Source organism: Phoca vitulina, unplaced genomic scaffold (assembly GCF_004348235.1).
Source record: "Phoca vitulina isolate PV1807 unplaced genomic scaffold, GSC_HSeal_1.0 scaffold77, whole genome shotgun sequence".
Classification (NCBI taxonomy): Eukaryota; Metazoa; Chordata; class Mammalia; order Carnivora; family Phocidae; genus Phoca; species Phoca vitulina.
In genome coordinates this window covers 716728-739384 of record NW_022589780.1, presented here as the reverse complement: position 1 = coordinate 739384, position 22657 = coordinate 716728, and positions in this window count along the sequence as shown.

Genomic DNA, 22657 nt, shown 5'->3' with positions numbered 1-22657 from the left:
TCAATCTCTCCCAAATAAATAAGTAAATAAATAAATAAAATTTAATAAGCAAATAAATGCACAAGAAGAGGAGGCGTGACAGCAAGCAAAACCAAACAGGGAGAAGCACCAGCACTGGGATCCGCGCTTTTAGGCTAGGAGTTTCTGGGAAACAGAAAAGGAGCTAAAGAATCCAAGAATGGTCACACTGGGTGTCAAACCCATAATCCCATCAACCCAATCAGTTCTTCTTCTTTTTTTTTTTTTAACATATTTTATTTATTTATTAGAGAGAGAGAGAGATGGCGAGAGAAAGCACAAGCAGGGGGAAGGGGCCAAGGGAGAAGCTGACTCCCCGCTGAGCGGGGAGCTCTAGGTGGGGCTGGATCCCACGACACTGGGACCATTACTTGAGCCGAAGGCAGCCGCTTAAACAACTGAGCCACCCAGGCACCCCCAACCCAATCAGTTCGTAATCATAATGGAGCAACAGGGCTGTAAAGGTGTGTTTCTCCTCCATCAGGACATCTAAGGTATTCAAAATGGACCCAAGGGCGTATTAAAGGGCATATATTACCCAAAGGTGTAAGGTATTAAAAATGGATCCCAGAGTCCCAGGATCAAGTCCCACATGAGATTCCCTCCTCAGCGGGGAGTCTGCTTCTCCCTCTGACCCTCCCCCTCTCATACTCTCTCTCTCACTCCCTCTCTCAAATAAAATCTAAAAAAAAGAACCAAAGTTTTAAATAAATAAATAAATAAATAAAAATGGACCCAAATATCCTTGTTTCCTTTAAATCATCCATTATGAGTGTATCACCCATGAATCTGACTAAAATCTAAATCCTTTTAGAAGCAATTGGTGTTTCCTGTTAGCTACAGCTCCATTTTAGAGTTCCATAAGTATTTACTGAGCACTGACTCTGTGTATAGCAGCTAGTATAGCAATGAAGAGATTACAAAGGAAACACAAAATAAAATCCTTGGCTTCCCAATCTTAAAAATCTAGTTAGGGAGTAGACGCCTGGCTGGCTTAGTCAGTAGAGCATGTGACTCTTGATTCCCGGGTTGTGAGTTTGAGGCCTACATTAGAAATTACTTTAAAGAATAAAATCTTAAAAAATATCTAGTTAGAGAAAGACGAAAACACACACAATTCAATTAAAACAGTAATACACTGGGGCGCCTGGGTGGCTCAGTCGGTTGAGCGACTGACTGCCTCTTGATTTCAGCTCAGGTCATGATCTCAGGGTCCTAGGATCCAGCCCCCGCATAGGGCTCTGTGGTCAGTGCAGAGTCTGCTTGTCCCTCTCCCTCCCCTTCTACTCCTCCCCCTCATCGCTCTCTCTTTAAAATAAATATATATTTTGGGGGGCGCCTGGGTGGCTCAGTGGTTAAGCATCTGCCTTTGGCTCAGGTCATGTTCCCAGGGTCCTGGGGTCGAGCCCAGCATCAGGCTCCCTGCTCGGCAGATAGCCTGCTTCTCCCTCTCCCACTCCCCCTGTTTGTGTTCCCTCTCTTGCTGTGTCTCTCTCTGTCAAATAAATAAATAAATAATCTTAAAATAAATAAATAAATAAAATAAAATAAATATATATTTTTTAAAACAGTATTACATAGTGGTTGGGAGTGCAGTCTTTGGAGTTAGACCTAGGTCAAATTCCCAGCTCATCCACTGTGGCCTTGAGCAAATTATCTAAAATCTCTGAGCCTCAGTTTCTGGATATAATATACACATTTCATAGGGTTGTCGTGATGCTTAGGTGAAATTATAAAGTCAGCTCTTCCTGCCTGGCACATGGGAAGTGTTCAATGAAAACTTGACACATATTTACAATAATATATTAGTGTTTATGATAATCACTTGGTTGCTTACATTAGCTGCCTGATTCTATTATGAGATTGACAAACTGGTGTTTTAAATATTGAGGAACAGGCCATCAGTACAGACTGGAATATATAAAGAAGACCTCTTAGTTTGTAAGGGGTTAAGAAGAGGTTGGCAGGGGGGGCACCTGGGTGGCTCAGTTGGTTAAGTGTCTGCCTTTGGCTCAGGTCATGATGCTGGAGTCCCAGTATAGAGCCCCATGTAGTGCTCCCTGCTCAGTGGGGAGCCTGCTTCTCCCTCTCCCTCTGCCCCTCCCCCTGCTCCATTTCTCTCTCTCAAATAAATAAATAAAATCTTTAAAAAAAATAATAGGTTGGCAGGGAACTTAAGCTGAGCCTCGAAGGATGAAGGGTGGATGAACTCTGGACCTACAAAGAGGCATGAAGTAGTCCGGGGCCCATGAAGAGACGAGCTTAGCCAAGTGTAATGTTAAGTAGCAGTGGAAGATAAGACTGGGTAATAGACTGCTCCCTCTTGGAGTAATGAGTGTCACAAATTTATTGCCCAGTAAGTAAATAGTAATTGTCATCTTTAGTCATAAACTCACACTCAAGTCGAACAGTGGACTAAATAGGTACTCAATTATTCAATAAAAATTTGGTCAATGACTTAGAAGCATCAAGAGGTGCCCTCCAATTCTAGCATTCTCAGATTTTGTGAACAACTATCCCCATTGACCTACCCATCCCTTTCACAAATTTGTAGAATTCAACCATATTTCCTTCCTCAGCTTTTATTTTTCCAGAAGTTCCATGGTGTCCTCAATCATTATGGACTTCCTCCAAGTTCAATATCTCTTTCTTGTGGTACAATGGTCATGTGAAAAAAACTTATTTTTTTTTAAGTAAGCTCTACACCCAACATAGGGCTTAAACTCACCATCCTGAGATCGAGAGTCACATGCTTCCCTGACTGAGCCAGCTGGATGCCCCCAAACACTAAAGTTATTATTTGTTTTCATTATAAAACAACTTAACATTAATGAAAACTGCAAAAAAGTCACCCATAGTTCCCAACAAGCCAACTATTTGTGTTTCTGCATGTTCTCTTATGGTCTTTGTCTGTATTCAATTATCATATAATTTTGCATTCTCTTTTTTTCAGGATCAAATATTTTTTCAAATTAGTACTTCTGTTCAAAATTATTGTTGTTGGTAGTTGCATAATATTACATAGTACTGGGGCACCTGGGTGGCACCTGGGTGGCTCAGTCGGTTGAGCATCCAACTCTTGGTTTTGGCTCAGGTCAAGATCTCAGGGTGGTAAGGGCAACCCTGTTGGGACCCCTCTGACTCTTGACAGCTTTTTCTGTATCTTCATTTAATAAACTTCTATCGCTTTACTCACTCAAAAAAAAAAAAAAAAAAAGATCTCAGGGTGGTAAGATCAAGCCCGGCCTCAGGCTCTGTGTTCAGCAGGGAGCCTACCTGAGATTCTCTCTCCCCCTCTCCCTCTGCCCCTCCCACCCTTGCATGCGTGTGCACTCTCTCTCAAATAAATAAATAAATCTTTTACAAAAATATTCCATAGCACTGATGGCAACATTATTTATTTAACCATTTAAACATTTATTCAGGTTGTTTCCAGTTTTCCTTTATTCTACGAAACACCTTCATTAACACCATGACTCAAAAAAAAAAAAAACCAAAACCCACAATGTCTCTATTTACTAGAATTACTTTCTTAGGCTTCATTCCCAGGAGTGTGATTATTGAGTCAAAGATAATGAAGATATTTATAAACTTTGATACTTGTTACAGTGCTTCACTAAAGGAAATTTTTTTAAATCAATTTACAGTGCTATCTGACATGTTAGAGTAAACCAGCTTTACCACAATTTCCACAGCATAGCTATCATTGTTTAAAGTTATTTGCTAATAAAATAAAAGTAGAAATTCATTGTTTATAATTAATAAACAGTTCAATAAATGTTCACAAAATGAACACACATATAACAGCTCCACATCAAGAAACAAAACATTATCAGTTCTGGAGAAATCCACATCATGCTTCCTTCCAGTTACTACTCCCCCACTCCTAACAAGAGTAACCTCTGTCCTGACTTCTAACAGCATAGACTTTTTTTTAACCTGTTTCTGCCCCTTATGTAAATGTAATCATACAGTATAAACTCTTTTGTTGAGATAAAATTCATATACCATAAAATTCACCCCTTTTTAAAAAAGATTTTATTTCTTTATTTGTCAGAGAGAGAGAGAGAGAGCACAAGCAGGGGGAGCAGCAGGGGCAGAGGGAGAAGCAGGCTTCCCGCTGAGCAAGGAGCCCGATGTGGGACTTGATCCCAGGATCTTGGGATCATGACCTGAGCCAGAGGCAGATGCTTAACCGACTGAGCCACCCAGGCGTCCCTAAAATTCACCCCTTTAAAGTATACAATTCAGGGGTGCCTGGGTGGCCCAGTCGGTTAAGCATCCGACTCTTGACTTTGGCTCAGGTCATGATCTCAGGGTCCTGAGACTGAGCCCTGAGTCACAATCCATGCTGGGCATGAAGCCTGCTTAAGATTCTCCCTCTCCCTTTGCCCCTCCCCCCTCTAAAAAATAAAATAATAAAGTATACAATTCAGTAGTTTTTAGTATAATCAGAGTTGTGCATCTGTCATTACAATCAATTTTAGAACATTTTCATCATCCCACAAAAAAACCCTTTTCCTATTCCCAGTCATTTCCCATTTCCTACCAACCTACCAACCCCCTCACCCCATCCCTAGGCAACCATGATTCTACTTTCAGTCTCTATAATTTGCCCATTCTGGACATTTCACATAAATGGAATCATACAGTATGTGGTCTTTTGTGAACCAAATTCTTTCATTTACCATAATGTTTTAAAGGTTCATCCACGTTGTACCATATATAAATACTCCATTCTTTTTTATTGCCAATTAATGTTTCATTGTATGGAAATACCACATTTTATTTATCTATTCATTAACCAATAGATGTCTGGGTTGTTTCTATGTATTTTGGCTCTATGAATAATGCTGCTATGAACATCAGTGTACAAGTTTTTCTTTTTTTTAAGATTTTATCTATTTAGGGGTGCCTGGGTGGCTCAGTTGGTTAAGTGACTGCCTTCGGCTCAGGTCATGATCCTAGAGTCCCGGGATCGAGTCCCGCATCAGGCTCTCTGCTCAGCGGGAAGTCTGCTTCTCCCTCTGACCCTCCCCCCTCTCATGCTCTCTCTCTCTATCTCATTCTCTCTCTCAAATAAATAAATAAAATCTTTAAAAAAAAGATTTTATCTATTTATTTGACAGAGAGAGAGAGAGAAAGGAGGGCACAAGCTGGGGGGGGGGCGGGCAGCAGGCCGAGGGAGAAGCAGTCTCCCCACTGAGCAAGGAGCCCAACACAGGACTCGATCCCAGGACCCTGGGATCATGACCTGAGCCGAAAGCAGACACTTAACTGAATGAGCCACCCATGCATCCCAGTGTACAAGTTTTTCTGTGGACATGTTTTAAATTCTTTAGAGTACATACCTAGGAGTGGAACTGCTGGATCATATGGTAACTCTATATTTAACATTTTGAGGAACTAACGGACCGTTTTCTACAAGGGCTATGCCACTTTACATTCCCACGAGCAGTGTATGAATGTTCTAATTACTCCACATTCTCACCAACACTTGTTATAAGCCATCTTTTTAAAAAAATTTTAAAGATTTTATTTATTTATTTGAGAGACACAGAGAGAGAGAGAGCACATGAGGGGCAGAGGGACAAGCAGACATCCTGCTGAGTGGGGAGCTCGATTTGGGGCTCGATCCTAGGACCCTGAGATCATGACCTGAGCTAAAGTCAGACATCTAACCAACTGAGCCACCCAGGTGCCCCATAACATTTTTTTTTTTAAGATTTGATTTATTCATTTGAGAGAGACAGAGAGACAGAGAGAGTACAAACAGGGGGAGAGCAGAGGGAGAGGGAGAAGCAGACTCCCAGCTGAGCAGGGAGCCTGATGTGGGGCTCGATCCCAGGACCTGGAGATCATGACCTGAGCCAAAAGCAGGCACTTAACCATCTGAGCCACCCAGGTGCCCCAGCCATCCTTTTAATCAGAGCCAACCTAGTAAGTGTGAAGTGATATCTTATTGTGTTTTGATTTGCATTTCCCTAATGACTAATGATGTTGAGCATCTTCCCATGTGCTTATTGGCTATTTAGATATCTTATTTGGAGAAAAATCTATTCAAATACTTTGCCCAATTTTAATTGGGTTGTCTTTTTATTGTTAAGTTTTAAAGATTTTTTTTATGTAGTCTAGACACTAGACCCTTATCAGATATAAGATGTGTAGGGCACCTGGCTGGCTCAGTGGGTGAAGCATGTGACACTAGGTCTCAGGGCTGCGAATTCAAGCCCCACGTTGGGTGTAGAGATTATTTAAAAACAAAATCTTAAAAAAAGATGATTTTTTTAAAAAAATTAAGCTCTACATCCATCGTGGGGCTCAACTCATGACCCCGAGATCAAGAGTCAAGTGCTCCACCAACTGAGCCAGCGAGACACTCCTTGCTAATATTTTTGCCCATTCCATGGGCTGCCTTTTCACTTTTTTTATAGTGTCTTTTGATGCACAAACATTTTTCATTTTTAAAAAATATTTTATTTATTTGCCAGAGAGAGAGCAAGAGAGAGAGCACAAGTTGGCAGAGCGGCAGGCAGAAGGAGAAGCAGGCTCCCCGCTGAGCAAGAAGCCCGACGCGGGGCTCCATCCCAGGACCCTGGGATCATGACCTGAGCCGAAGGCAGATGCTTAACCGACTGAGCCACCCAGGCGCCCCACGTTTTTCATTTTGATGAAGTTCAATTTATTTTTTCTTTGATCGCTTCTGCTTTAATTGTCACATGTAAAAAAAACCAAACAAACACTGCCTAATCATGGTTACAAAGATTTACACCTATGTTTCCTGATAAGAGTTTTATGGTTTTATTTCTTATATTTAGGTCTTTGATCCATTTTGAGTTAATGTTTGTACAGGGTGTGAGGTATGGGTCCTAACCCATTCTTTTGTATGTGGATATCAAGTGTCCCAATACCATGTATTGAAAAGACTATTCTTTCCCCTACTGAATTGTCTTGCACCCTTGTCAAAAATCAATTGACCACAAATGTGAGGATTTACTTATGGACATTAAATTCTGTTCCAATGACATCTATGTCTGTATTTATGCCAGTACCACACTGTCTTGGTTACTGTTAGCTTTGTAGTAAGTTCTGAAATGGGGAAATGTGAGTCCTTTAACTTTGTTCTTCTTTTTCAAGATTGTTTTAGCTTTTCTATGTCCCTTGAATTTCCATATGAAATTTAGGATCAGCTTGTTAGATTCTGCAAAGAAGACAACTGGCATTTTGACGGGTATTGCCTTAAATCCATAGACCAATTTGAGGAATACTGCTATCTTAACAATATCAAATCTTCTGATCTGTGAACATGTGTTTCCATTTTTTAAGGTCTTCTTTAATTTCTGTCTATGGTATTTCGTAGTTTTTAGAGTGTAAGTTTTGTACTACTTTTGATAAATTTATTCCTAAGCATATTATTCTTTTTGATGTTATTGCAAGTGTAATTCTTTTCTGAATTTCATTTTCAGTTTGTTCATTGCCCTTATAGAAATATAATTGAGGGACACCTGGCTGGCTCAGTCAGTAGACTCTTGATCTCAGGGTAGTGAGTTCGAGCATAGAGATTACTTACAGCATAGAGATTGGGCATAGATATTACTTTGTTTTTTTTAAAAAATTTTATTTATCTATTTAACAGAGAGAGAGAGCACAAGCAGGCGGAGCGGTAGGCAGAGGGAGAGGGACAAACAGGCTCCCCGATGAGCAAGGAGCCCGATGTGGGGCTCGATATCAGGATCCTGGGATCATGACCTGAGCCAAAGGCAGACGCTCAACCAACTGAGCCACTCAGGTGTCCCTAGAGATTACTTTAAAAAAAGAAAGAAATGTAATTGATATTTCTATATTGATTTTGTATCCTGCAACCTTGTTGAACTCACTTATTAGTTTCTAATAGTGTTTTAATGGATTCCTTAGGACTTTCTTTTTTTTAGTTTTTTTTTCGGGTAAAGTACACATACCTTTGCCACCTTAACCATTTTATTTATTTTAAGTAATCTCTACCCACAACTTTAAGTAATCTCTACCTCAAATGTGGGGCTCGAACTCACAACCCAGAGATCAAGAGTCACATGCTCCAGTGACTGAGCCAGCCAGATGCCCTTCCTTAGGATTTTCCATATAAAAGATCATGTCATTTGCAAACAGAGATAATTTTACTTCTTCTCTTTCAATATGGATGCCTTTTACTTCTTTTCCTTGCCTAATTGCTCTAGCTCAAACTTCTAGTACAGTACAATGTTGAATAGAAATGGTGAGAGTAAACATCCTTGTCTTGTTCTTGATCATAGGGGGAAAGTATTCAGTTTTTCACTATTAAGTATGATGGTAGCTGTGTGTTTTTTGTAGACACCCTTTACCAGACTGAGGAAGTTCACTCAACATTAACTTTCTAAGATTCAGGGCACCTGGGTGGCTCAGTTGGTTAAGCGACTGCCTTCGGCTCAGGTCATGATCCTGGAGTCCTAGGATTGAGTCCCACATCAGGCTCCCTGCTCAGCGGAGGGTCTGCTTCTCCCTCTGACCCTCCCCCCTCTCATGCTCTCTCTCTCTCTCATTCTCTCTCTCTCAAATAAATAAATAAAATCTTTAAAAAAAACTTTCTGAGAGTCATCCATATTGTTGTGCATCATTGTCTATCATTAATTCTTAGCTGTATAGTATTCCTTTGTGGGAATATATCACAATTCATTCCTTCTACCTTGTTGATTGACTTTTTGTTAGCTTACAGTTTTTAGCTACTACAAATAGTGCTCCTGTGAATTTAGTACATATTATTTGCTGAACACATGTGCACAATCCTGTTGGTATAGACCTAGCAGTGGACTTGCTGAGCCAGAGAAGGTGAATATATTCAATTTTTGAATTTTTATGATCAAAGTTGTCAATCTTGATTTTTTTTTAAAGATTTTATTTATTTATTTGTCAGAGAGAGAGGAAGTGCACAAGCAGGGGGAGGGGCAGAGGGAGAAGCAGGCATCCTGCTGAGCAAGGAGCCCGATGAGGGACTTGATCCTGGGACCCTGGGATCATGACCTGGGCCGAAGGCAGACGCTTAACTGACTGAGCCACCCAGGCGCCCCTCAATCTTGATTTTGTAAGAATATTAATAGTACTGACTAATACACTGAATTTTAAAGGATTTCTTTTTTTTTTTAAGATTTTATTTATTTATTTCACAGAGAGAGACACGGCGAGAGAGGGAACACAAGCAGGGGGAGTGGGAGAGGGAGAAGCAGGCTTCCCACTGTGCAGGGAGCCCGATGTGGGGCTCGATCCCAGGACCCTGGGATCATGACCTGAGCCGAAGGCAGATGCTTAACAACTGAGCCACCCAGGCGCCCTTTAAAGGATTTCATAGGTTCATAGAGATACTTTAAAAAGGCAGGGGTGGGGAGCTTTTCTTTGTAGAAGAATGCCAGCTAATAAATCTACAAGAAATGCTAGCATTATAAAATCACCATTTTTCACTGACCAAAGTTAAAAACTGATTCAGACCAGGATCATTAATAGATGATCCTTAAAAGTTGGGAAACGGTATTCACATGATCTCAAAGTACCACCCCACAGATTACATATTAACTACACAGAGAAAGGTACTGTATTCGTTTTTTATTTCTGCTGTAACAAATTACTACAAATTTACTGGCTTAAAACAACACAAATTTATTATTCCATACTATATAGGTCGGAAGTCCAGCACTGCATTGCATTTCTTTGCTCAAGGTCTCACAGGGATAAAATCAAAGTTTCTGCATTCTCTTTTAGATACTCTGGGGAAGAATCCACTTGCAAGCTCATTCAAGATGTTGGCAGAATTTAGTTCCATGCAGTTGTAAGACTGAAGTCCACATTTCCTTAACATGTGGTCTTCTCCATCTCTAAGCCACAATGCATCAAATCCTTCTGCTTTGAATAAATAAATCTACTTTTAAGGGCTCATGTGATTACAATGGACCCACTGAGATAATCCAAGACAATCTCCCTATTTTTTTTTTAAGATTTTATTTACTTCTTTGACAGAGAGAGACACAGTGAGAGAGGGAACACAAGCAGGGGGAGTGGGAGAGGGAGAGGGAGAAGCAGGCTCCCCACCGAGCAGGGAGCCCGACGTGGGGCTCGATCCCAGGACCCTGGGATCATGACCTGAGCTGAAGGCAGACGCTTAACGACTAAGCCACCCAGGTGCCCCCAATCTCCCTATTTTAATAATTAGTAACCTTAATTATGACTGCAAAGTCCTTTTTGCCATGTAATGTAACACATTCATTGGGAGAGAAGGTTGTGGGGGTCAAAATTCTGCCTACAACAGTACTTTACCATGGAAGGATCTGGGGGGAACCACCTTAACCAAATGATCAAATTTAGCATCACAAATAGTGGAACAAACTGACATTATGCACCTCTAGATGTGATGTAATGAGAAGTAAATATCATCCATGACATATTTTTGCCAAAACTTGTTAATTTGAATCTAGTCATGAGGATATAATCAGACAAATTCAGATTGTGAGATACTCTGCAAGACAAAAGACAACTAGCCAGAACTCTGCAAATGTCTTGAAGACAAAAGAAAAAAGCAAGGAGGCTTTTTAGATTAAATGAGACTAAAGAGGGGTACCTGGCTGGCTCAGTCAGAAGAGCATGCAACTCAAGATTTGTGCATCATTGTCTATCATTAATTCTTAGCTGTATAGTATTCCTTTGTGGGAATATATCACAATTCATTCCTCTTGGGGTGGAGAGTTCGAGCCTCATGTTGGGTACAGAGATTACTAAAAAAAATAATAAACTTTTAAAAAGGAGGAGACTAGGGGTGCCTGGATGGCTGTCACTAGAGAAAATGACTCCTGATCTCAGGGTTGTAAATTTGAGCCCCATGTTGGGTATAGAGATTACTTAAAAATCTTTTTTTTTAAAAGATTTTATTTATTTGACAGAGAGAGAGAGAGCACAAGTAGGGGGAGCAGCAGACAGAGGGAGAGTGAGAAGCAGGCTCCCTGCCAAGTGGGGAGCCCGACTGGGGGCTTGATCCCAGGACCCCAGGATCATGACTTGAGCTGAAGGCAGACGCCTAACGACTGAGCCACCCAGGCGCCCCTAAAAATAAAATCTTAAAAAAAAAAAAAAAAAGGAAACTAGACTAGAGAGATAAGACATTATAAAATGCATTTTCCTGGGGCACTTGGCTGGCTCAGTTGCTAGAGCACATGACTCTTGATCTCAGGGTTGTAGGTTCGAGCCCCACATTGGGTGTAGAGATTTTTTTCTTTTTTTTTTTTTTTAAAGATTTTATTTATTTGACAGAGAGAGAGACAGTGAGAGAGGGAACACAAGCAGGGGGAGTGGGAGAGGGAGAAGCAGGCTTCCCGCCGAGCAGGGAGCCCGATGCGGGGCTCGACCCCAGCACCCTGGGATCATGACCGGAGCCGAAGGCAGACGCTTAACGACTGAGCCACCCAGGCGCCCCTGGGTGTAGAGATTTCTTAAAAAAAATTAATAGGGATGCCTGGGTGGCTCAGTCGGTTAAGCGTCTGCCTTCGGCTCAGGTCATGATCCCAGGCTCCTGGGATCAAGTCCTGCATTGGGCTCCTTGCTCAACAGGGAGCCTGCTCCTCCCTCTGCCTGCCACTCCTCCTGCTTGTGCTCTCTAACAAATAAATAAATCAAATCTTTTTAAAAATTAAAAAAATAAAAATTGCAAAAGCAGGGGCATCTGGCTGGCTCAGTCGGTAGAACACGGGACTCTTGTTCTGGGGAGCCCCACATTGGGTGTAGAGATTACTTTTTTAAAAAATGAATTAAAAAATAAATATCGCAAAAAGCAAAACATGTTCATGAGAGAGAAAGTAAAATTCTCACTGCCACCCAGTGTGATAGCCCCACTGTTAACAGTTTCGTTTTCTTCCAGATTCTGTGCTTATACAAGAAAATATATGCATAATATAAACACATATATCCTTGAAAAATACAAATATGATTATAATATACATATTCTGCTCTTTACTTTTTTCTTAAAAGTGTACTTTGGACTGCTTTCCAAAACAGTACTCATAGACCCCTCTACTCACTTTTTTAAATGGCTCTCTAGTGTTCCAGAGTTTGGAGGGCCCATAATTTATTTAACCACTCCCCAATTTATGCACATTTATGTAGTTTCTAAGTTTCCTTTCCCAGCGCAACATTTTAAATAATGGGCGCTTTACCATATTTTAACATTTGTTAAGGAAACACTTTCTCCTTTCACAAAGTACTTCAAGCCGTTTATTTCTCAAAGTGAAGCAGTCATTTTAAGTCATTTCTGCCCTAATGCTTATTTTGAAAATGAGAATTTGTTCCAAAGCAATTGACATATCAGGCGAAGATTTGAGCAAAATGCGAATTTCGCCTTGGCTTATGTGCAATTTCGTCTATTGGCAACAGTAAATGAATGCAGCAAACTGCACCCAGATTAACCAAGCCATGCAGGAATACACATAATGAACACATGCATATATTTGCAGACATCTATGTCAGTTTACCACGTGCACTATGAGTCACACCCTTCCACATCTGGTATTACAACTTTCTGTCAAATTTCAGATAACTCTTTTTCCACCATTTCACAGTAATTCATAAGCTAAAACCACTCAGTGCTCACTTCCCCGAGCACACTTTAGGTCTTTTTCAAGGTAAAATGCCATATTTATTATAATATTCATATGTTTCTTATAATTTAACATGTGTAAAACTGTGGTACCATTTTTTTTATTAACTTCCTATCATTTTGGTGTCACTGACACGGATTTTTAGTGTTGTGCCTCTAATCCCATTTTACCCATAGGCCATGTGGCTTTTATTGCACAATTTTGCATAGCATGGTGATTTTTAGAAATGCATATGTTGCTTATAGCAGAACTGACTGTATTGAGTTTCAAGAAAAATTTTGTTGAGGTTCTGAGTGGAATCACAATAAATTTGTAAATTTATTTTAAGAGAACTAATATTCTTTTTTTTTTTTAAGTAAACTCTATGCCCAACATGGGGTTTGAACTCACGACCTTGAGATCAAGAGTTGCATGCTTTACTTCCTGAGCCAGCCAGGTGCTCCTATAGAACTAATATTCTTATATTTAGTTTTTTTATCCAGAAACAAAAGATGTCTCTTTATTAAAGCCATATTAGGGGCGCCTGGGTGGCTCAGTTGGTTAAGCGACTGCCTTCGGCTCAGGTCATGATCCTGGAGTCCCTGGATCGAGTCCCGCATCGGGCTCCCTGCTCAGCGGGGAGCCTGCTTCTCCCTCTGACCCTACCCCCTCTCATGTGCTCTCTCTCTCTCATTCTCTCTGTCTTAAATAAATAAATAAAATCTTTAAAAAAAAAAAAAAATAAAGCCATATTATATTTCTCAGTTAAGCTTTGCAGTTTTTCTTAGGCCATACATATCTCTCATTGAATTTATTTAAAAATATTGTATACAGTTGTATTTATTACTATCATGCATTGTTTTTTCTAACTGGTTATTTATGGTGTACAAGATTGCTACTGATTTTTGTATATTTTTCTTACCTGGGGAATATTTAGGCATACAACCACATCATCTGCAAGTAATATTTTTGTCTCTTCTTTTCAAATGTTGATTCCTCTTATTTCTGTTTCAAATCTTAGGGCACTAGCCAGAACACCCAAGACAATATTAAATAATAATGGCAATAACAGGCATCCTTATTTGCAATTTAAAAGGGAGTAAGTATGGTGACTGTTAGTTTGAGATTCTCTCTACCACATTAAGAAAACATCCTTCAAAAAAAAAAAAAAAAACAATAGGAAGGAAGAAAACATCCTTCTATTTCTATTTTTTTAAATTATTTTATTACAAATAGATGTTTACAACATTGTTCCACATAAGATGCTTTCTTTCATTTTCAATCCTTTCTTTTGTTTGGCATTATGTTAGCCACGAGTGAACATCTCAGACCTCTAGACTTTTGCCCATGCTGTCTCTTATTTGAAATGCCCCTCCTTTCTTAGCTTAAAAATGCCTACTCATGTTTCAAGACTGTATTATGCAGGCCTTTTTTCTATTACAACAGACAAAAATCCTTCCTATGTTGTACACCTGAAACTAATTTAACCCTGTATGTTAAATATACTGGAATTGAAATTTAAAAATAAGACAGAAATCCAATTCAAAGCACTGTAAGCAAAAAAGAATATATTGGCTCATATAATTGGGAAGGGTAAGGAAATTGGGCCTCTTTTCTCTTTCTGCCTCCTCACTACTCCTCTCTGGGAAGAAAACTGATTAATAGGACTAATGACTTTAAGAGAAGGTACAGGGTATGTATGGTTCAGCTCTTCCTGCCCTCCCACTTTGGAGGTCATCCTGCCAGCAGAGAGGGTGCATTCTGATTTGCTCTCTGTGAAGGTGGCCTCGGTTGCCTGACTAGGTAAAGTCTCTCTCATTCAAGACAGAGAAGTGTTTAATAGGCCTACTTGGCCAAGATCCAAAGCCATGTTCACTCAATAGTTTTATCAGTAAGAATGTTAACATTTTGATCTCCATTTGTCTCCAGGAGCTTATTTCTCAATTGGCTAGAAACTATGAAGGGGAAAATGGGGGCGTTATATACTGACTCCTTAAAACCTTAGCATCCACTGCAAAGTCTCATCTGAACTATCACTTCCATGAAGCCATTCCTTCTACTCCTCAGATAGTACAAAGAACAAATCTCTTGCTCTTCTGTTTATGTATCTAACACAGCACTTCTTACATAAAAGGATAATCGTGTTCATATTTTTTGTTTCCCCCACTAGGCAGGCCTTCTCAAATGTAGAGATCATTTCGTTCCTAACCCCAGCACCTAGTATCTTGCTAAATTCCTAGCCTTTATGAGGAAAAGCAGATATTTCCTTTTTAATCACCTTTGACATAAAAACTTCTCAAAGGGGCACCTGGGTGGCTCAGTCAGTTAAGCGTCTGCCTTCTGCTCAGGTCATGATCCCAGGGTCCTGGGATCCAGTCCCGCATCATCATCATCATCATCATCATCATCATCATCAGGCTCCTTGCTCAGCGGGGAGTCTGCTTCTCCCTCTCCCTCTGCTGCTCCCTTTGCCTGCCGCTCCCCTGTTTGGGCTCTCTCTCTCTCTGACAAATAAATAAATAAAATCTTTTATAAAAAAAGAAGTGGAGGTGGTTATAAAGGTATCTGGAAATAGTCACTTGCTGGCTTGTGCTCATATAGTAAGACATAATTTCAAAGTAGGGTGAACCTGGCAGACCATAGCAATACAAGTTTCCTGTTTTGACATCTCTTAGAGTCTGGTCCCATACAAAGAAAAAATAGCAGTCTAAAGTATATAATATGGGTGTTTTTATTTAAACATATTCTCAGGATGAGAATTTACAGTTAGATGTCAAAGGAGAGGCCAGATGAAAAGTTCTACAGGGGCTTCATTGTGGGGTAGTGGATGGTGATGTTATTGCAGTCTAGAATCTAATCTCCAAGTTTTCAGGTTAAAAAACAAATATATATTTTTTTAATGGCGGTCTAGTTGACATAACATTATATTAGTTTCAGGTGTACAACGTAATAATTTGATATTCGTATATAATGCCAAATGATCACCACAGCTAGTCCAGCTAACATCCATCACCAAACGTAGGTACAAAATTCTTTCTCTTGTGATGAAAACTTTTAAGATCCACTATCTTAGCTATTTTCAATAGATTTTTTTTAGATTTTATTTATTTATTTGTCAGAGAGAGAGAGAGAGAGCGCGTGCACAAGCAGGGGGGAGCGGCAGGCAGAGTGAGAAGCAGGCTCCCCTCCAAGCAAGGAGCCAGATGTGGAACTCTATCCCTGGACCCTGGGATCATGACCTGAATGGAAGGCAGATACTTCACTGACTGAGCCACCCAGGCGCCCCTATTTTTTTAAAGTTTTATTTATTTATTTGTCAGAGAGAGAGAGCGCGTCAGCACAAGCAGGGGGAGTGGCAGAGGGACAGGGAGAAGCAGGCTCCCCGTTGAGCAAGGAGCCCGATATGGGGCTGGATCCCAGGACCCTGGGATCATGACCTGAGCCAAAGGCAGACGCTTAACTGACTGAACCACCCAGGCGTCCCAAGGAGTGAATTCTAAATGTAATTCTTATTGCATTTTTCTCATTATAGAATACCTGTTCATTATAGAAAATGGAAAATATAGAAATGCATGAAAAAGAAAAAACTTTTAATTATTCAAAATTCCCAAGCCCTAAGAAAACCATTCCTAATATTTTTGAGTATTTCTTTCCAATATTTTCCTGTATATGTTTATTCAATTAGGGTCACATCAAATATTATATCTCTCTTTTTTTACTCATACTGTAAATATTTTCCTCTTGTATGGGCTGAATTGTGTTTCTCCAAAATTTGTATGTTGAAGCCCTAATTCCCAGTACCTCAGAATGTGACTGTATTTAGAGATAGAGTCTTTAAAGAAGTAAAGTTAAAATGAGGACATTAGTATGGGCCAAAATCCAATCTGACTGGAAACACACAGAGAGACATCAGGAATGGGCAAACACTGAAAAAAGATACTGTGAGGATAAAGTGAGAAGGCAGCCATCTGCAAGCCAAGGAGAGAGGCCTCACAAGAAACCAAACTTGCCAACATCTTGATTCTGGACTTCTAGGCTCCAGAACTATGAAAAACTAAATTTCTATTCTTTAAGTCTCCCAACCTGTGTTATTTTATTGTGGCAGTTCTAGTAAACTATCACACTTGCCATTGAACATTCTTCAAAATCTACTGTAATATCCTTTTCAAGTTTTCTAAAATAACTATTATGGTAAATTTATGTTGTTTTCACACATTAACTATTATAAACAACATTTCAATGAATAGGAAATTGGATATTCTTAGATATGTTTTTCTTTTTTTTTTTTTAAGTAATCTCTACACTCAACGTGGGGCTCAAACTCAGGACCCTGGGATCAAGAGTTCCATGGCTCTACCGACTGAGCCAGCCAGGTACCCTCTCTTAGATACATTTTTCATTAAATAAAAACAGGTGAGGGGCGCCTGGCTGGCTCAGTCTGTAAAGCATGTGACTCTTGGTATCAAGGTCATGAGTTTATGCCCCACGATGGGCATGGAGCCTACTTTTAAAAAATTATAGTTGGATTAATTCCTCTACTGCACTCTGAAGAAATTTATGTCTGCTCTCAAGGTCAAGCCTAGTGATACACTCACAGAATCTCACTTTTGATTCCATTATTTCATTATTATTCTCAAAGAACACAACTTTCTGGTAACTTCAAACTGCTTATAATACAGTTAAGTGTCTTCGTTTTCTTTATATCAGTTACAGTCCTGATGTGAGGATTAGCCCTCTCCCCCTCCATTAGATCTGAGAATTAGTCTGGGCTCTTCCTTAGATTAGAGAAGATGTTCAGGTTTCCTTGAGGAGAATGCCCTTGTCTCATTAAGTAATACGCTATGCTCAGAGCATGACATTTCTTGATTCTGTTCCCAACTCTTGGGGATTCACTACCACGAAGTAAGAAATAAACCTGGGTATAAATTTGAGGAAGAGAAGATGGCAACAATTCCGTCCCCAGTGTAGTATATTTAGCCTATCCCACTTGAGATCAATTAGTTCCTGCCACAGTCTTCGAGATACTGTAAGTTTTTAAAAAGATTTTATTTATTTATTTGACAGAGAGAGACACAGCAAGAGTGGGAACACAAGCGGTGGGGGGGGAGTGGAAGAGGGAGAAGCAGGCTTCCCGCAGAGCCCCGACGCGGGGCTCGATCCCAGGACCCTGGGATCATGACCAGCACTGCAGGCAGATGCTTAAGGACTGAGCCCCCCAGGTGCCCCGAGATACTGTAATTTATAATAAGAAGCATGTGTTTGGTCTTAACCCCTCTGACATTGAGCTCTTAAAACCCTTGGAATTTCCTAAGTGATTAGAAAGAGCAAGGTGTCTTTTGTTATGTTAATGAGTGACTTTCGGACCGCACCTCAGGAAGGGAGCTGGTTGCCATGAAAACCAACCACATGATTACAGGGTTGGAACCTTTATTTCCATCCCCTGACCTCTGGGGAGAGGAAAGGGGTGGAAGATGAATCAATCACCAATGCCAGTGATTTATCAATCATTCTATGTCATGAAGCCTCCATAAAAATCCCAAAAGGACAGGGTTCGGAGAGCTTCAGGGCTGTTGAACACATGGAGATTTGGGGAGTGTGATACCCTCGGTACCCTTGGAAGCTCCAAGCCCTTTCCCTGTACTTTGCCTTATGTGTCTTTCCCATCTGGCTGTTCCTAAATTATATCCTTTTATGATAAACTGGTAATCTAGAATGCAAAATGTTTCTTTGAGTTGTGTGAGCCACACTCTAGCAAATTAGTTGAACCCAAAGGGGGTGGGTGATTGGAACCTCCGATCTAGAGCTGGTAGGTCAGATGCACAGGTAATAACTTAGACTTGGAATTCATGTCTCAAACTGTAGGGAGGGCAGTCTTGTAGGACTGAGTCTGTGGGATCTAAGGCTATCTCCAGGTAGTGTCAGAATTGTGTGGAATTGTAGGACACCCAGCTGGTGTCTGAGAATTGCTTGGTGGTGTGGGGGGAAAACCTACACACGTTGTAGCTGGGTACAGAATCACAGTCTTGAACTATACGTGCCTGTCAAGTACAGCTAGGTCACGGAAGGGGCCACCATAAGCTGCAGTGGACATAGGAAGGCCTATGATCATAACTCTACCCCCAAGTGAGAAAATATAGAAGAACAAACTAATGGTTGCCAGAGGGGAGGGGAATGGGGGGGACAGACAACATAGGTAAAGAGGATTAAGAGGTACAATCTTTCAGGTATACAATAAATAAGACATGGGAATGTAATGTACTGCATAGGGAATATAGTCAATAATATTGTAACAACTTTGGATGGGAGAGATGATAACTAGACTTATTGTGGTGACCATTTCATAACATATATAAATAGTGAATCAGGGCACCTGGGTGGCGCAGTCGGTTGAGTGTCTGCCTTCAGCTCAGGTCATGATCTCAGGGTCCTGGGATCAGAGCCCCACATCGGGCTCCCTGCTCAGGAGAGAGTCTGCTTCTCCCTCCCCCTCTCCCTCTCCCTCACCCCTGCTCATGCTCTCTCTCTCAAATAAATAAATAAATAAAATTTAAAAAAATTAATGAATCACTATTGTACACCTGAAACTTTGTATGTCAATTATTCTGTAATAAAATAAATAAATGAATAAAAATAAATCTTTTTAAAAAAAGAAAATAAGAGCAGAACTTACCTTAGAAGGGGCTTGAATTTTTCATGGAGACCTCAAATCATATGTTACTTAGACATCTTACGCTTAAGTCCTCTGAAACATTTCTTGTTGTTGATTGCCTCTTCTTTCGTTTTATTCATTCAACAAAAAGAATCATTAAGTTTCTATTACATGTCAGGCACTGCACTAAGATGTGAAAAGTCAAGGTCCCTGTCTTCAAAGACTTCACAGTCTAGTGGGGAAGATGAGCATGTGAGCAGATATTTCCAAGGTACTATAATAAGGGCTACTAGATCTCAAAAGAAAGAACAATCCACAGTGTATCAGGGGAAAAGGGCAGAGAAAAGCCATCCAGGAAGAACTCACAGAAGAGGAGATGAAACCTACCAAATAATCTACATGCTACAACACTGATTCCAAACCAAGAAGGTGGGATTTAATGGTAAAAAATATTTTAAAAATCATATATTCAGTTTAAAAACTTAACCTCGAAAGAGTTAGATGGAGTGAACTGACTTAAAATGATATGAAGAGGGCGTCTGACTGGCTCAGTTGGTTGAGACTGCCTTCGGCTCCGGTCATGATCCTGGAGTCCCAGGTTCAAGTCCCACATCAGGCTCCCTGCTCAGCAGGGAGTCTGCTTCTCCCTCTGACCCTACCCCCTCTCATGCACTCATTCTCTCTCACTCTCTCTCTCAAATAAATAAATAAAATCTTTTAAGAAAATGATATGAAGAAAATCCATAAGTATTCATTTTTTAAGAGGCGGGAGGGGCAGAGGGAAAGGGAGAGAGAGGATTTTTTTTTTTTTTTTTTTTGAGAGAGAGAATCTTAGCCATCCTCCACACCCAGTGTGGAGCCCGACTAGGGGCTGGATCTCACAACCCTGAGATCATGACCTGAGGCAAAATCAAGAGTTGGACGCTTAACTGACTGAGCCATCCCAGTGCCCCAACTGTAAGTATTCATTGATAACAAGCTCTAAATGGGTCAACAATTTCAGTGTATTAGTTTTCTATTGCTGTGTAACAAATTACCACCAATTTATCAGCTTAAGACAATCCCATTTATTATCTCATAGTTTCTTTATTCATTTATTTATTTTATAGAGAGAGATTGAGAGAGAGAGAGCGTGCTTTCATGCACATGAGCTCGGAGGAGAAGGGCAGAGGGAGAAGGAGAGAGAGAATCCCAAGCAGGCTCCACACCCAGCAGAGAGTCTGACTTGGGGCTCGATCTCTCTATCCTGAGATCAGGACCTGAGCAGAAATTAAGAATCAGTTGCTTAGCCAACTGAGCCATCCAGGTGCCCCTATTATCTCATAGTTTCTGTGGGTCAGGAGTCTCAGCACAGATAGCTAGGTCCTCTGCTTAGAATCCCACTAAGCTGAAATCAAGATACAGATCTTACTTGACTTATGATGGGGTTATGTCACAATAAGCTTATTGTAAGTCGAGAATGAATTTAATACACCTAACCTACTAAACATCATAGCTTAGCCCAGCCTACCTTAAACAAACTCAGAACATTTACATTAGCTTATAGTTGGGCAAAATCATCTAACACAAAGCCTATATTACAACAAGGTGTCGACTGCCTCATGTAACTTATTGAACAGTGTACTAAAAGTGAAAAACAGAATGGTTGTATGGGTACAGAATAGTTGCAAGTATATTGGTTGTTTACTCTTGTGATTGCACAGCTGACTGGGATCTGTGGCTTGCTGCCCCTGCCCAGCATCATGAGAGAATATTGCACTGCCTATCAGTAGGCCAGGAAAAGATCAAAATTCAAAATATGGTTTCTACATAATGTCTATCGCTTTTGCATCATCCTAACGTCAAAAAAATCATAGGTCAAACCATCATAAATCGGGGACCATCTGCATAGGCCACAGCTGGGGTCTCTATCTGGAATTTGGGATGCTCTTCCAGGCTCACATAGTTGTTGGCAGAATTCAGTTTCTTGTAGCTGTTAGGACTGAGACCCTCAGCTCCTAGAAGCCACCAGCAGTTCCCTTCACAATGCCCTCTCCATAGGCAGTTTATTGCATAGCAGTTTGCTTCTTCAAGGCTAACAGGAGAGTTTCTGTTGCTCTCGTTTGGATGGAGTCTAACATAACTTAATCATGAGAGTGATAGACCATCACCTTTGCCATATTCTATGGATTAGAAGCAAGTCCCAGGTTCTACCCACTCAAGAGGAAGGGATTATACAGGGTGTGACAAATTGCGGGTCACTTTAGGGTATGTCCACCACAGTAAAGCAGGTACTAAATATGATAGGAAAAGTAAAGTATCCATATTGTTCAAACAACATTTACAGATGACCTACAATGGGCAAGGAACTTCATCCCCATACTTGAGGACAAATAGGTAGCTATAAATAAGTTGGATACATACATACACCCTACACCAAAATACATTACATATGGATGAAAACAATTTTAATATAAAAATGAAACCATAACTAACCATAACAGTACTAGGAGGAATCATGGGAAAATTTTTTTTCTTATCTCAGAGCAGGGAGGGGAGATGCCCTTCTTAGTATGACTTGAACCTAGAAATCATATAGAAAAGATTGATAAATTTGACTACATAAAAATAAAAGAAATTCTAAACGACAAAACCCAAAATAAAAAAACACAGGACAAAGACAAAACACAGGACATACTAAGGGTAACAATTTGCAATTTATATAGCAAATGGCTAATTTTCCTAATATATAAAAAATTCCTACAAATCAATAAGAAAAAGACCATCATCCCAACTTTAAAATAAACAAAAGGGGGCGCCTGGGTGGCTCAGTCGTTAAGCGTCTGCCTTCGGCTTGGGTCGTGATCCCAGGGTCCTGGGATCGGACCCCGCATTGGGCTCCCTGCTTGGCGGGGACCCTGCTTCTCCCTCTCCCTCTACTGTTCCCCCTGCTTGTGCTCTCTCACTCTCTCTATCAAATAAATAAATAAAATATTTAAAAAATAAAATAAAATAAAATAAAAGATATAAATAGAGCACGGAAAAGGAAATGTATGGCTCAGAAGTATATGAAAAGATTCTTAACTTCACTCATAGCAGAAAAAATATTAAAACTATATTCAAAATCATTTGTCGGGGCACCTGGCTGGCTCAGTCAGTACAGCATACAACTCTTGATCTCGGAGTTGTAAGTTTGAGCCCCACGTTGGGTGTGGAGATTACTTAAAAAAATAAAATAAAATCTTTAGGGGTGCCTGGGTGGCTTAATCAGTTAAGTATCTGACTCTTGATTTCAGTCATGATCTCATGGTTGTGGGATTGAGCCCTGTGTCGAGCCCCACATTGAGCCCCATGTCGGGCTCTGTGCGCAGTGGGGAGTCTGCTTGAG